Here is a 12132-nt window from a genome sequence, read left to right as displayed (position 1 = left end):
TGGGAGTGGATTTGGCAGCGGATGGATCCATGGAAACGGAAGTGAATCACAGGGTGGGGGAGGGGGTGAAGGTTCTGGGAGCGTTAAAGAATGTGTGGAAGGCGAGAACATTATCTCGGAAAGCAAAAATGGGTATGTTTGAAGGAATAGTGGTTCCAACAATGTTATATGGTTGCGAGGTGTGAGCTATAGATAGGGTTGTGCGGAGAAGGGTGGATGTGTTGGAAATGAGATGGTTGAGGACAATATGTGGTGTGAGGTGGTTTGATCGAGTTAGTAATGAAAGGGTAAGAGAGATGTGCGGTAATAAAAAGAGTGTGGTTGAGAGAGCAGAAGAGAGTGTATTAAAATGGTTTGATCACATGGAGAGAATGAGTGAGGAAAGATTGACAAAAAGGATACATGTGTCAGAGGTGGAGGGAATGAGGAGATGTGGGAGACCAGATTGGAGGTGGAAAGACGGAGTGAAAAAAAATTTGAGCGATCGGGGCCTGAACATACAGGAGGGTGAAAGGCGTGCAAGGAATAGAGTGTATTGGAACGATGTGGTATACCGGGGTCGACGTGCTGTCAGTGGATTGAATCAGGGCATGTGAAGCGTCTGGGGTAAAACATGGAAGGTTTTGTGGGGCCTGGATGTGCAAAAGGGAGCTGTGGTGCATTACACATGACAGCTAGAGACTGAGTGTGAACGAATGTGGCCTATGTTGTCTTCCGAGCGCTACCTCGCGCACGTGCGGGGGGAGGGGGGGAGTCATTTCATGTGTGGCGGGGTGGCGACAGAATGAATAAAGGCAGCAAGTTTGAATTATGTATATGTATACGTTGAAATGTATAGGTATGCATATGTGCGTGTTTGGACGTGTATGTATATACATGTGTATGTGGGTGGGTTGGGCCATTCGTTCGTCTGTTTCGTTGCGCTACCTCGCTAACGCGGGAAACAGCGACAAAGTATAATGAATATGATATATATATATATATATATATATATATATATATATATATATATATATATATATATATATATATACATGATATGTGTGTGTGTGTGACTATTAAGAACACTTGAATAAGACTATAACTTGTTTATCTGCAGACTTTTAAAAAGAAGAGCAGAGCAGAAACTTTACAGAAAGTCAAAGTTTGTTTGAAAATTTGTAGACATTGAATATCATGAAGAAATCCCACAATACTGTCCATGTGTCTCCTTCGTGTCGTAGGGGGTGCTTAAGAGGGGCTGGAAATCCCATCCTCTTATAGGACTTCCTAAAAAAAAAAAAAAAAAAAAATAAGATAGGAAAGACCCAAATGAGTTCTCTCTCTCTCTCTCTCTCTCTCTCTCTCTCTCTCTCTCTCTCTCTCTCTCTCTCTCTCTCTCTCTCTCTCTCTCTCTCTCTCTCTTCAGTGCATTACCATCTACGGACAGACATTCTTCGTGACATTGTCACCAGCTACTAAACTGCCCAGGTACAGCCGCCTCCACTTCCACTACTGGGACAGTAAACGTTGTCAAATTCGGTCGTTCCCAGCCTCCAGAAGTTACGTCTGTGGCGTCAGCACCGATACTTTACACGACAAGTTGTTGCGACGTCATTCCTTCCCGTCCACAGCGCGTGAGGCTGAGAGGATCGAGTTCGAAGCCAAACTTGCGCAAACAAGAGGCGTTCGTCCTCTGAGCTCAGGCGGCAACACCAGGCCACCTCAACCATGGAACCCCAGCGATACATCAACTGTCGTATCGGTGTTACCCTGACCTAACCTGACCTAACCGGGAAATGGTACGAATTCATACTCGAAAGTGGCTTTCGTTAAGGACGAATGACGAATGAAGATACCCTTTCCTTGATAATAACTGCGACAGACGGAATCACCCTGGGTGAGGCTGGTGGAGGAGGTCAGCCTGGTGGGTAGCCCCGCCTCTGATACTCCAAGCATGAAGCAGCGAAATGAAGACGTCGGCAAACTAAAGCGAAGTCTTTAGTTGCGGCTTTAAACGAAGGTTGGATGATGTGTTTATGGGTTTAGGCGGTTGGTTGTAAGGTGGACAGACTCAGGACCTACCTGCATGGGCCATTAGGCCTCTTGCAGTGTCTTCACTTCTTATGTTCTTAAGACAACGTTAGTGACGAGGTCGCCTAATGAGCTTCGTGCAGGAAGTCATTTCTTAATGATACTTCATTGGTTCTATCCAGTTCGCTACCGTGCACACCTTCCCAGTTGTCTGTACCGTGGATGAATTGCTCAAATGCAAGAGATGAAATGCTTTAACAAACTCTTGCCACAGGCTGGTACTACCGGAGACTCATTGTAACATGTCATTAACGTATATGAAAAGGGGTGCTCGTTTAATACAAAATCCAAGTGAAACCGTAGATTGATAATTTCTTAAAGTTTTATGTTGAAAATACTACAGTATATGTGACTGCACCCTGTATGGATGAGTGTTCTTACGTGATTATCCGTTTTTCATTGCTGTTATATTCATCACACAGACTTACACTGGTTCCCTGCAGTGCTGAACCTGTGAAGGGCGTGCAATAAGCAAGTGGCCGATGGTCGGTCGTCTTCTGCACGGAGTGAGTGTGGTGGGTTCGGTGGGTTCGGTCACACATTAGCCTGGAGAGGTCATGACTGATTCATACACATATCGAGCTCAGCATTGGGCGATAAGATTACCAGAAAATCTTCACATGACTTCGCATTAAAAATGAGTTTTGATATAACTTATGAAATCCGCTCCACGCCGTCATACTCAACTTATCAAATAAATGATCAATGGGAAAATAGCACAATGTCCATTATCTGGTCAGCTGACTTTTTGTTATTCACGTCCGTTTTACCAGTTTATTAAATTTGCCACAAGCGATACTTATGTATAATGTCTTTCTTCAACCCCGCGTATCATTAACATCATCATATGAAGCTTGTGAACATTACGTTCCTTAACATGCAGCGGCAAATATTTTCATACTATAAGTATTATCGAAAGTTAACAAGGTCCACAAGTTATATTTCTACAAGATAAAAAAAAGATCAGGTTACAATAACTTGTTATTACTTTATCCAAAGCAAACCACAACCATAATATTCCCATAACAACGATTGTTTTCTCACTACAACATCTGGATACACCTATGTGGCGTTGATCCCCCCCCCACACCTTCTGACATCACATCTCACTGTACACACCACCACACTGCAGCCAACACCATACGCCTGCTCCAGGCTGTAAACTGTGGAGCTTTACATGGAACACAGTTGATGATGCGCTGCAGAATGATGTGCCTTTTTCATATTCATTATACTTAAAAGATGTCTGACATCTTCCTGGATGATTATACAGAGAACCAAATAGTGAGGTAGCTATCAAAATGCATCTATTACCTTCTACGTAGGTCGTAAGGGCCACCCGTCAAGACAAACCCAACACGATGTGCGACCCTATTGTGACTCTCAGTCTGATCCGTAAGGCATACTAAAATCCAGGTGACCTCTGACAACCACAGATGACCTGTATAAGCCACAGGTACTTGGGTCTAGGGACATCCTCACAGTTCTCCTACAGAATATAGAGACAACATTCGCTGGCTGAAGCTCAGTCTGCCACATGATGAAGGACGGGTTACTGGTGGCGGAGGACGTAGAATGCCACTGGTGACAGCGTCACATAGACTGTGGTCGGGATCATACACAAACAAGACTCGAGCCATGTCCTCCCTTGGTTGGCGATGACCTTAGACAAACTTAGGTGTACGAAGGAGGCAAGTCGCCACTCGTTTGAGAAGTGCCATCAAAGAATGGGACAGATTATCAAACTATCGTTATCGCTGGATAGCGACACGAGAGAACGTTTTTCATTGATTTTGGAGGTTCCAGGCAAGGCCAAAAGACAACATCAAGGTCAGGTTAAGCTCAACTGAAACAAACAGAGGGTTAATGAGAGCGAAAAAGAAGAGAAAATGGGAAACGTTTAAATATCTTTTGATGGAAGACAAAACGTACAATTCCATACAGATAATCATAAGTGTTTAGATAACTTTTACATACCAAAAGGAGCTGAATAGTTATCTAGTTCTTGCGCTTTACAAATACCACAAAATCAGATCAATACACGTCGGGTTCAGACGTCATCTGAGAGATTGTGACCAAAGTTAACAGAGTTTCCCGCAGAGGTCGAGGCTTAACATTTGCAATACGATCGTTGCAGAGAACATGGCCATCACCGATGACCACCGCAGGATGTGTGGGATAACACAAAGACGTGTGGGTAAGACACCTTACAAGGTGTAGAGGAGCGCCCGCCTTCCAGTAACAACTGGATCTTGTCGGAAATACCCGAGTCTGATGTGGTATATAGCCTCCCCCACCACCGAACTAGCAAGCTAATCCTACTCTGGCAACGACATCTGAACCTTCCCTTCGCTGTGTCTCGCAGGGCAGCGTCCGGTCACCGACGCTCTCTTTAACATACACACCGGACGCACTGCCACCCTAAAATGGAACGCGAGTTCGTACATATATATCGCAGCTGACTCACTATCTCCACACACACACACACACACACACACACACACACACACACACACACCGCTCCAGCATACCAACCAACCACGCAATGATGGGGGGGCCGCACAGACAACATGGTTATGAAGAGACAAACTTAGAAATGTAATCGTCACAGCTCACACGTGAGGCCGCTCATGAGGGAGACGGAAACTGATGTGCATACAAGTAGAGAGATGGATACATCACAAGCATCATCAACCGGCAGGATCACAAAGACGAGAGGTCTGTGACGTGCAACTCTCACGAACCACTCCAGATTCTGGCACGGCACAGAGAAACAAACAACAGAACAGAATCCTTCTCGTGCTCAAGAATCTCCCCACCTGGACGCCACCTCACACACACACACACACACACACACACACACCTTCATGTTATATCTATTCACTTGTCATCTTCACCTTCCACTCCCACCATTCATAAGAAGGATCAGGTGCGGGCAGCAACCAGGGGATCGAACTAGGTTTTCGTCAAGCCATCGCGGGCACGTCTTAACCCATCCGACACACGCATCAAGTGTGACAATTGAACAACAGTTGGCAAGCCTAAGGAACCTCGAGAATTAGTTATCCGTCGCAATACACAGAGGCGTTATCCATCCTCTCATTTCCTTTTGTGGTTTCGTGTGTGAGCCTCGCTCCCTCCACCCTGGCGGCTGTGTGGTCCCGGCCAATACTTGTGATGACGTAGATTGAAGGTTTGGTCGACAATGAGAATAAGATTCGATACTGGCCATGATTCACGAATACGAAACATGAGACACGAACGTCTGGACAGCCAACATTATACCTACGTTAATACAATCCATGATTGGGGAAACATCATGGAATCACATACGTAGTTTCAGAATAACTTCGATGTGTATTATATATATTCAGTCAATGTGTCGTTTAGTCTCTTTCGTAACAGTAAACTAATCTCGGATATTTCGAATCGTTCATGGTCAAACGAGTCGTAATCGGCTTCGCGCTCTCCACCTGGCCTGATGTAGGAGACATAAGACTGTCATTACGTTTCGCCGGTTTTACTAATTCCTCTCGAGAAGCAGAGATGATAATTACTCCACTAAATATACACATATGAGCATCTCTCACACACGTACACAAGAAGGTAACTGAATCCGTGGAGAGAATGATATATCATCTAACCGAATTTAAATCGAAAAGACTTCCCTAACACGTCGCCTGTCCCACGTTAGGAGAACAGGTAGAGAGACACACTGTTTGCTGGCACATATGAGACTAGTGATCAAGCTGTTTGCACTCAACAAGTACATGTCGCTCAGGTTTGGTCACCACAGGTAACGAAGCACAAATAACTAATAGTTATTTGTATAGGAGAAAGTCCAGAGGAGCGCGATGAAGTTGGTACCAAAATCAAAAGAGATGAAATATAAAGAATGACTAGAGGCCTTCAACTTCATTAGGGAAGAGAGAAAAGTGAGGGGTAAGATGATCATAACCTTAAACTTTCTGAATTGGGTTTAAGATATAAGAGTCAACAGTTCTTCGACAGAGGCAGGGATGGAAGAACAACCAGTTGCCAGAACATGATATACAAGACAGAATTATTACAAAGGATGTAAAGAAGTAATTGTATAGGACGAGAACACTGGATGAATGGTGCAAACTGAATGAGACTACGAGTAACAGAGAACAGCACACAGAAGGTTGAGAAGTTCTATAATTGAATGTTCAAGAGACGGGGCCCCCGTGTATTGCAAATAGGTAATTACACAAACACACACACACACACACACAGAGCAGGCATCATTGCCTATTATAAATGTCTTGTTTTCCTCAACTCAACCATCCCCGTCCAAGCACTCCGTCACCCTCCCGTCCTCCTCATCCGTCATGATACTAAAACGGCGGTGGATAAGCCCCGAAACTTCACCAATCACTCAAGATACGTGATAACAAGTGCGTCGCGCCAGATAATACACACAGCGCCACACAAGACATGACCTCCCACTTACTGCGCTACCGTATCTTACACTCTCTCCCCTACTGTATATATATATATATATATATATATATATATATATATATATATATATATACACGAATAAAGTGCATATGAACGCGCACCTTCATAGAACATACAAACCTTCAACAGCCAGGATCGAACCTGGGACCCCTGTGCAAGAGGCAGGCATGCTAACCGCTAGGCTATAGAACTGTATAATAAGAAAGAACTATTATACAACTATCCCTGGGGATAGGGGAGAAAGAATACTTCCCACGTTATTCCCTGCGTGTCGTAGAAGGCGACTAAAAGGGAAGGGAGCGGGTGGCTGGAAATCCTCCCCTCTCATTATTTTTTTTTTTTCAATTTTCCAAAAGAAGGAACAGAGAAGGGGGCCAGGTGAGGATATTCCCTCAAAGGCCCAGTCCTCTGTTCTTGACGCTACCTCGCGAACGTGGGAAATGGCGAATAGTATGAACACATTATAATACCCTCCAACAGTCAAGACTCGAACCCAGGACCTATTCGTCGTAGTTAGGGAAGCTAATCGCTTGGCTACCATCATATCCCAGCGGTAAACGTTCCTGACTACCACGCAAAGGTCTTGGGTTCGAATCCTGGCTGTTGGAGGGTATCACGTGAGTGTGTATATATATATATATATATATATATATATATATATATATATATATATATATATATATATATATATAAGGAGATGGAGTGAGTACTTTGAAGGTTTGTTGAATGCGTTAGATGATAGAGTGGCAGATATAGGGTGTTTTGGTCGAGGTGGTGTGCGAAGTGAGAAGGTTAAGGAGAATGATTTCGTTAACAGAGAAGAGGTAGTAAAAGCTTTGCGGAAGATGAAAGCCGGCAAGGCAGCGGGTTTGGATGGTATTGCAGTGGAATTTATATAAAAAGGGGGTGACTGTTGTTCACTGGTTGGTGAAGATTCTTAATGTATGTATGGTTCATGGTGAAGTGCCTAAGGATTGGCGGAATGCAAGGATAGATAAAGGTGAGTGTTCAAATTACAGAGGTATAAGTTTGTTGAGTATTCCTGGGAAATTATGTGGGAGGGTATTGATTGTAGGGTGAAGGCATGTACAGAGCATCAGATTAGGGAAGAGCAGTGTGGTTTCAGAAGTGGTAGAGAATGTGTGGATCAGGTGTTTGCTTTGAAGAATGTATGCAAGAAATACTTAGAAAAACAAATGGATTTGTATGTAGCATTTATGGATCTGGAGAAGGTATATGGTAGAGTTGATAGAGATGCTCTGTGGAAGGTATTAAGAGTATATGGTGTGCGAGGTAATTTGCTAGAAGCAGTGAAAAGTTTCTATCGAGGATGTAAGGCATGTGTACGAGTGGGAAGAGAGAAAGTGAATGACGGTTTGCGGCAGGGGTGCGTGATGTCTCCATGACTGTATAATTTGTTTATGGATGGGGTTGTTAGGGAGTTTTGGAGACAGGGGCAGGTATGCAATCTGTTGTGGATGAGAGAGCTTGGGAAGTTAATCAGTTGTTGTTCGCTGATGATACAGCGCTGGTGGCTAATTCGGGTGAGAAACTGCAAAAGCTGGTGACTGAGTTTGGTAAAGTGTGTGAAAAAAGAAAGCTGAGAGTAAATGTGAATAAGAGCAAGATTATTAGCTTCAGTAGGGTTGAGGGACAAGTCAATTCGGAAGTAAGTTTGAATGGAGAAAAACTGGAGGAAGTAAAGTGTTTCAGATATCTGGATGTGGATTTAGCAGCGGATGGAACCATGGAAGCGGAAGTGAGTCACAGGGTGGGGGAGGGGGCGAAGGTTCTGGTAGCGTTGAACAATGTGTGGAAGGCGAGAACGTTATCTTGGAAAGCAAAAATGGTATGTTTGAAGGAATAGTGGTTCCAGCAATGTTATATGGTTGCGAGGCATGGGCTATGGATAGGGTTGTGCGGAGGAGGGTGGATGTGCTGGAAATGAAATGTTTGAGGACAATATGTGGTGTGAGGTGGTTTGATCGAGTAAGTAATGAAAGGGTAAGAGGGAAGTGTGGTGATAAAAAGAGTCTGGTTGAGAGAGCAGAGGAGGGTGTATTGAAATGGTTTGGTCACATGGAGAGAATGAGTGAGGAGAGATTGACAAAGAGGATATATATGTCGGAGGTGGAGGGAACAAGGAGAAGTAGGAGACCAAACTGGAGGTGGAAGGATGGAGTGAAACAGATTTTGAGCGATCGGGCCTGAACATAAAGGAGGGTGTAAGTCGTGCAAGGAATAGAGTGAAATGGAACGAGGTGGTATACCGGGGTCAACGTGCTGTCAGTGTGTTGAACCAGGGCATGTGAGGCGTCTGGGGTAAATCATGAAAAGTTTTGTGGGGCCTGGATGTGGAAAGGGAGCTGTGGTTTCGGTGCATTAAACATGACAGCTAGAGACTGAGTGTGAACGAATGTGGCCTTTGTTGTCTTTTCCTGGCGCTACCTCGCGTGCTCGCGAGGGGAAGCGGGTGCCGTATCATGTGTGGCGGGGTGGCGGCGAGAATGGATGAAGGCGGCATGTATGAATATGTACATGTGTATATATGTGTATGTCTGTGTATGTATACGTTGAAATGTGTGTATATATGTATATATGTGTGTGTGGGTGGGTTGGGCCATTCTTTCGTCTGTTCCCCTTCGCTACCTCGCTAACCCGGGAGACAGCGACAAAGTATAATAATATATATATATATATATATATATATATATATATATATATGTGTGTGTGTGTGTGTGTGTGTGTGTGTGTGTGTGTGTGTGTGTGTGTGGACAAAAATATGCTCAGCAACATGAAGGAAGTGTGTGCTATGTGTCGTCAGCCTGGTAACCGTTCGTGGGGAACAACAGATCTACCGTTGCCAACCAAAACTGTACGTCACATACATGATGTCAACTACATAGTTGGGGAACGGGCAGCCGCTGAACTGCCTCCACCGGACGAGAGAAAGATAACGTAAGACGAGGTAAGGTTGCAGGTAAGACTAAGAGTGTGTACGATAACTCGAGGTAACACACGAGATTTTGATCCCTGATACGAGACTGGGAAACATTACGATAAGGGGATATCACCTCTGACTGGTGGAAGGTAATGAGGTAAATCCTACAAATGCTGACGCTGATCTGTGGTGTGGCATGTTGTGGGTCAGATGCCATTGCCCGGCAGCAACGGAAGCTCTGCCCCGCCAAGCAAACTATATCTCAGTGCAGGTCGACGAAACTTGAACTACATAGAAGAAATACAAGATTCAATACAAACTGCTAATAATACCTAGAATGTGAGACATTTTTTTCCACCGTCATCGGAATCATTACAATTAACTATATGATTACTAAGCTTAGATCTCAGTCGTTGAATGAGAAGGATCCTCTAGGAAGAGAAGCTTATAAGCTGAACTCTACCGCTGCTGGCACTAGAAACTGAACAACTGATACTCAGTTTAATGTTGAGTTCCCAGAAGGAAACGGGCTAACCTTGATGTGACGTCTGTACCATCTGTGGCAGGGCATCGCCAGGAGCTTGGGAAGGTCAGTTAGTGAGGACAGATGGGAAGGTCACACTCGTCCAACCTTGCCACACTGGGGGTCATCTCGGCGACACACAAGCTACAACAGGATGGAGGAACATGAAACACGACGTAAGGTAAGGCAAGACATGAAATGATATGGAAAAACACTTGGATCTGATAATAGATTTAGTATTCAAAGCACAAATAGATAAATGAATAGATGAATAGACAAACAGATATATAGATAGATGAATAGATATGTATATATATATATATATATATATATATATATATATATATATATATATATATATATGTATATATTATCCCTGGGGATAGGGAAGAAAGAATACTTCCCACGTATTCCCTGCGTGTCGTAGAAGGCGACTAAAAGGGGAGGGAGCGGGTGGCTGGAAATCCTCCCCTCTCGTTTTTTTTTAATTTTCCAAAAGAAGGAACAGGAACAGAGAAGGGTGCCAGGTGAGGATTTTCCCTCTAAGGCCCAGTCCTCTGTTCTTAACGCTACCTCGCAAATGCGGGAAATGGCGAATCGTATAAAAAAAAAAAAATATATATATATATATATATATATATATATATATATATATATATATATATATATATATATATATATATATATATATATATATATATATTTTTTTTTTTTTTTTATTGTACCTGTAAATTCCAGTGTATGATGTCTATGTACACTACTGTATAGAGAAGGTCATAATGACTGACAGTGGACTTACAGAAGATCTTAACACAAGACGTAACATGAAGCGAACTCTGCGGTAGAACACACACACACACACACACACACACACACACACACACACACCACAACTCTAGGGATCCGTTGAACCGTTGTATGAAGATATGTGAAGATCAAGAAGCGCTTTTATGAAACAGGTGGAAGGGAGCAAATCGGTTCTCTGATGAACCAGAGGTAATAATACCCATGCTAGAGTGCTTGCTAAGCCATTATGGACTGTAGACAAGGGCAGACGTATACTCAACAAATCGCAGCTGACAGTCAAAACGAAAACAGATTGTACAGGTTCACTGCAAGAAACATTCAGTAAGGACCCGACACGACGTTGACCCTATGTTGAAGCTGCTGTGTAGTTCTGGTCTCCAAGCTTAAGCCAGACGACCAGTACTGGCGTGGGAGAGTCGAGCTGACCCCAGGATCATTACCAGGTCTAAGAGACGAGACAAATGAGGAGATAAAGCAACTAAACCTTCTCTACAGAAACGAATTCTTTCCTTGCACTTCATGCAAGTCTTTTTTTTTTTATGGCTAAGAAATACGACGCGGGAGATCCGGTGACCAGAAACTGCTGGAATAAAAGTATCCATTCAAAAGAAGACTGGTTGAATGGTTAACAACAGTCCCATGATCGAGTATCATGTAATGTGTGTGTGACGGCAGACAGTAACGTTCACCGGGCACTGCTACGCGTCAGCCATGACTACTGGCAAAATTCTCGTCATAGGTACTTCTCTCTCTCTCTCTCTCTCTCTCTCTCTCTCTCTCTCTCTCTCTCTCTCTCTCTCTCTCTCTCTCTCTCTCTATCTATCTATCTATCTATCTATCTATCTCTATCTATCTATCTGTCAATCTATTTACTTATTTGCCTTTCTATTTGTTTGTCTATCTCGATGGTGGTAGTCAGTCGTTGTTCTGGGAATGAGAATAATACATCAGGTGTTTCAGTCTACTTGCATTCCATTTGTTCTGGCTAGTGTGGTCAACAGGGATGGGCAGGTTGCTGTCACATGACATCCCACAGGATTATCCCAGACTCAGCCCCACCCTACATGACCGTCGCCTCAGCTGGGTCACACAGGTTGCTTCATGTGACCAAGCGCCGGTGACCCCAGCTCCCAGAGGTGAGGTCGTTTAGCTTCTTTGGAATGCGGCCAGCAGAGTGGGCTGTTGGCTGCCGGCACGCCTGGTGATCTCCACAGTGTTCACTATCTTGTCTGTCTTCCATATCATCGTCAATACTTCCAGGAAGAGAACTGTGTCATGGTATGAGATCATATGATAATGTTTT

The sequence above is a fragment of the Panulirus ornatus genome, chromosome 71, assembly GCF_036320965.1.
Source record: "Panulirus ornatus isolate Po-2019 chromosome 71, ASM3632096v1, whole genome shotgun sequence".
Lineage (NCBI taxonomy): Eukaryota > Metazoa > Arthropoda > Malacostraca > Decapoda > Palinuridae > Panulirus > Panulirus ornatus.
This window is presented reverse-complemented; position numbering follows the sequence as displayed.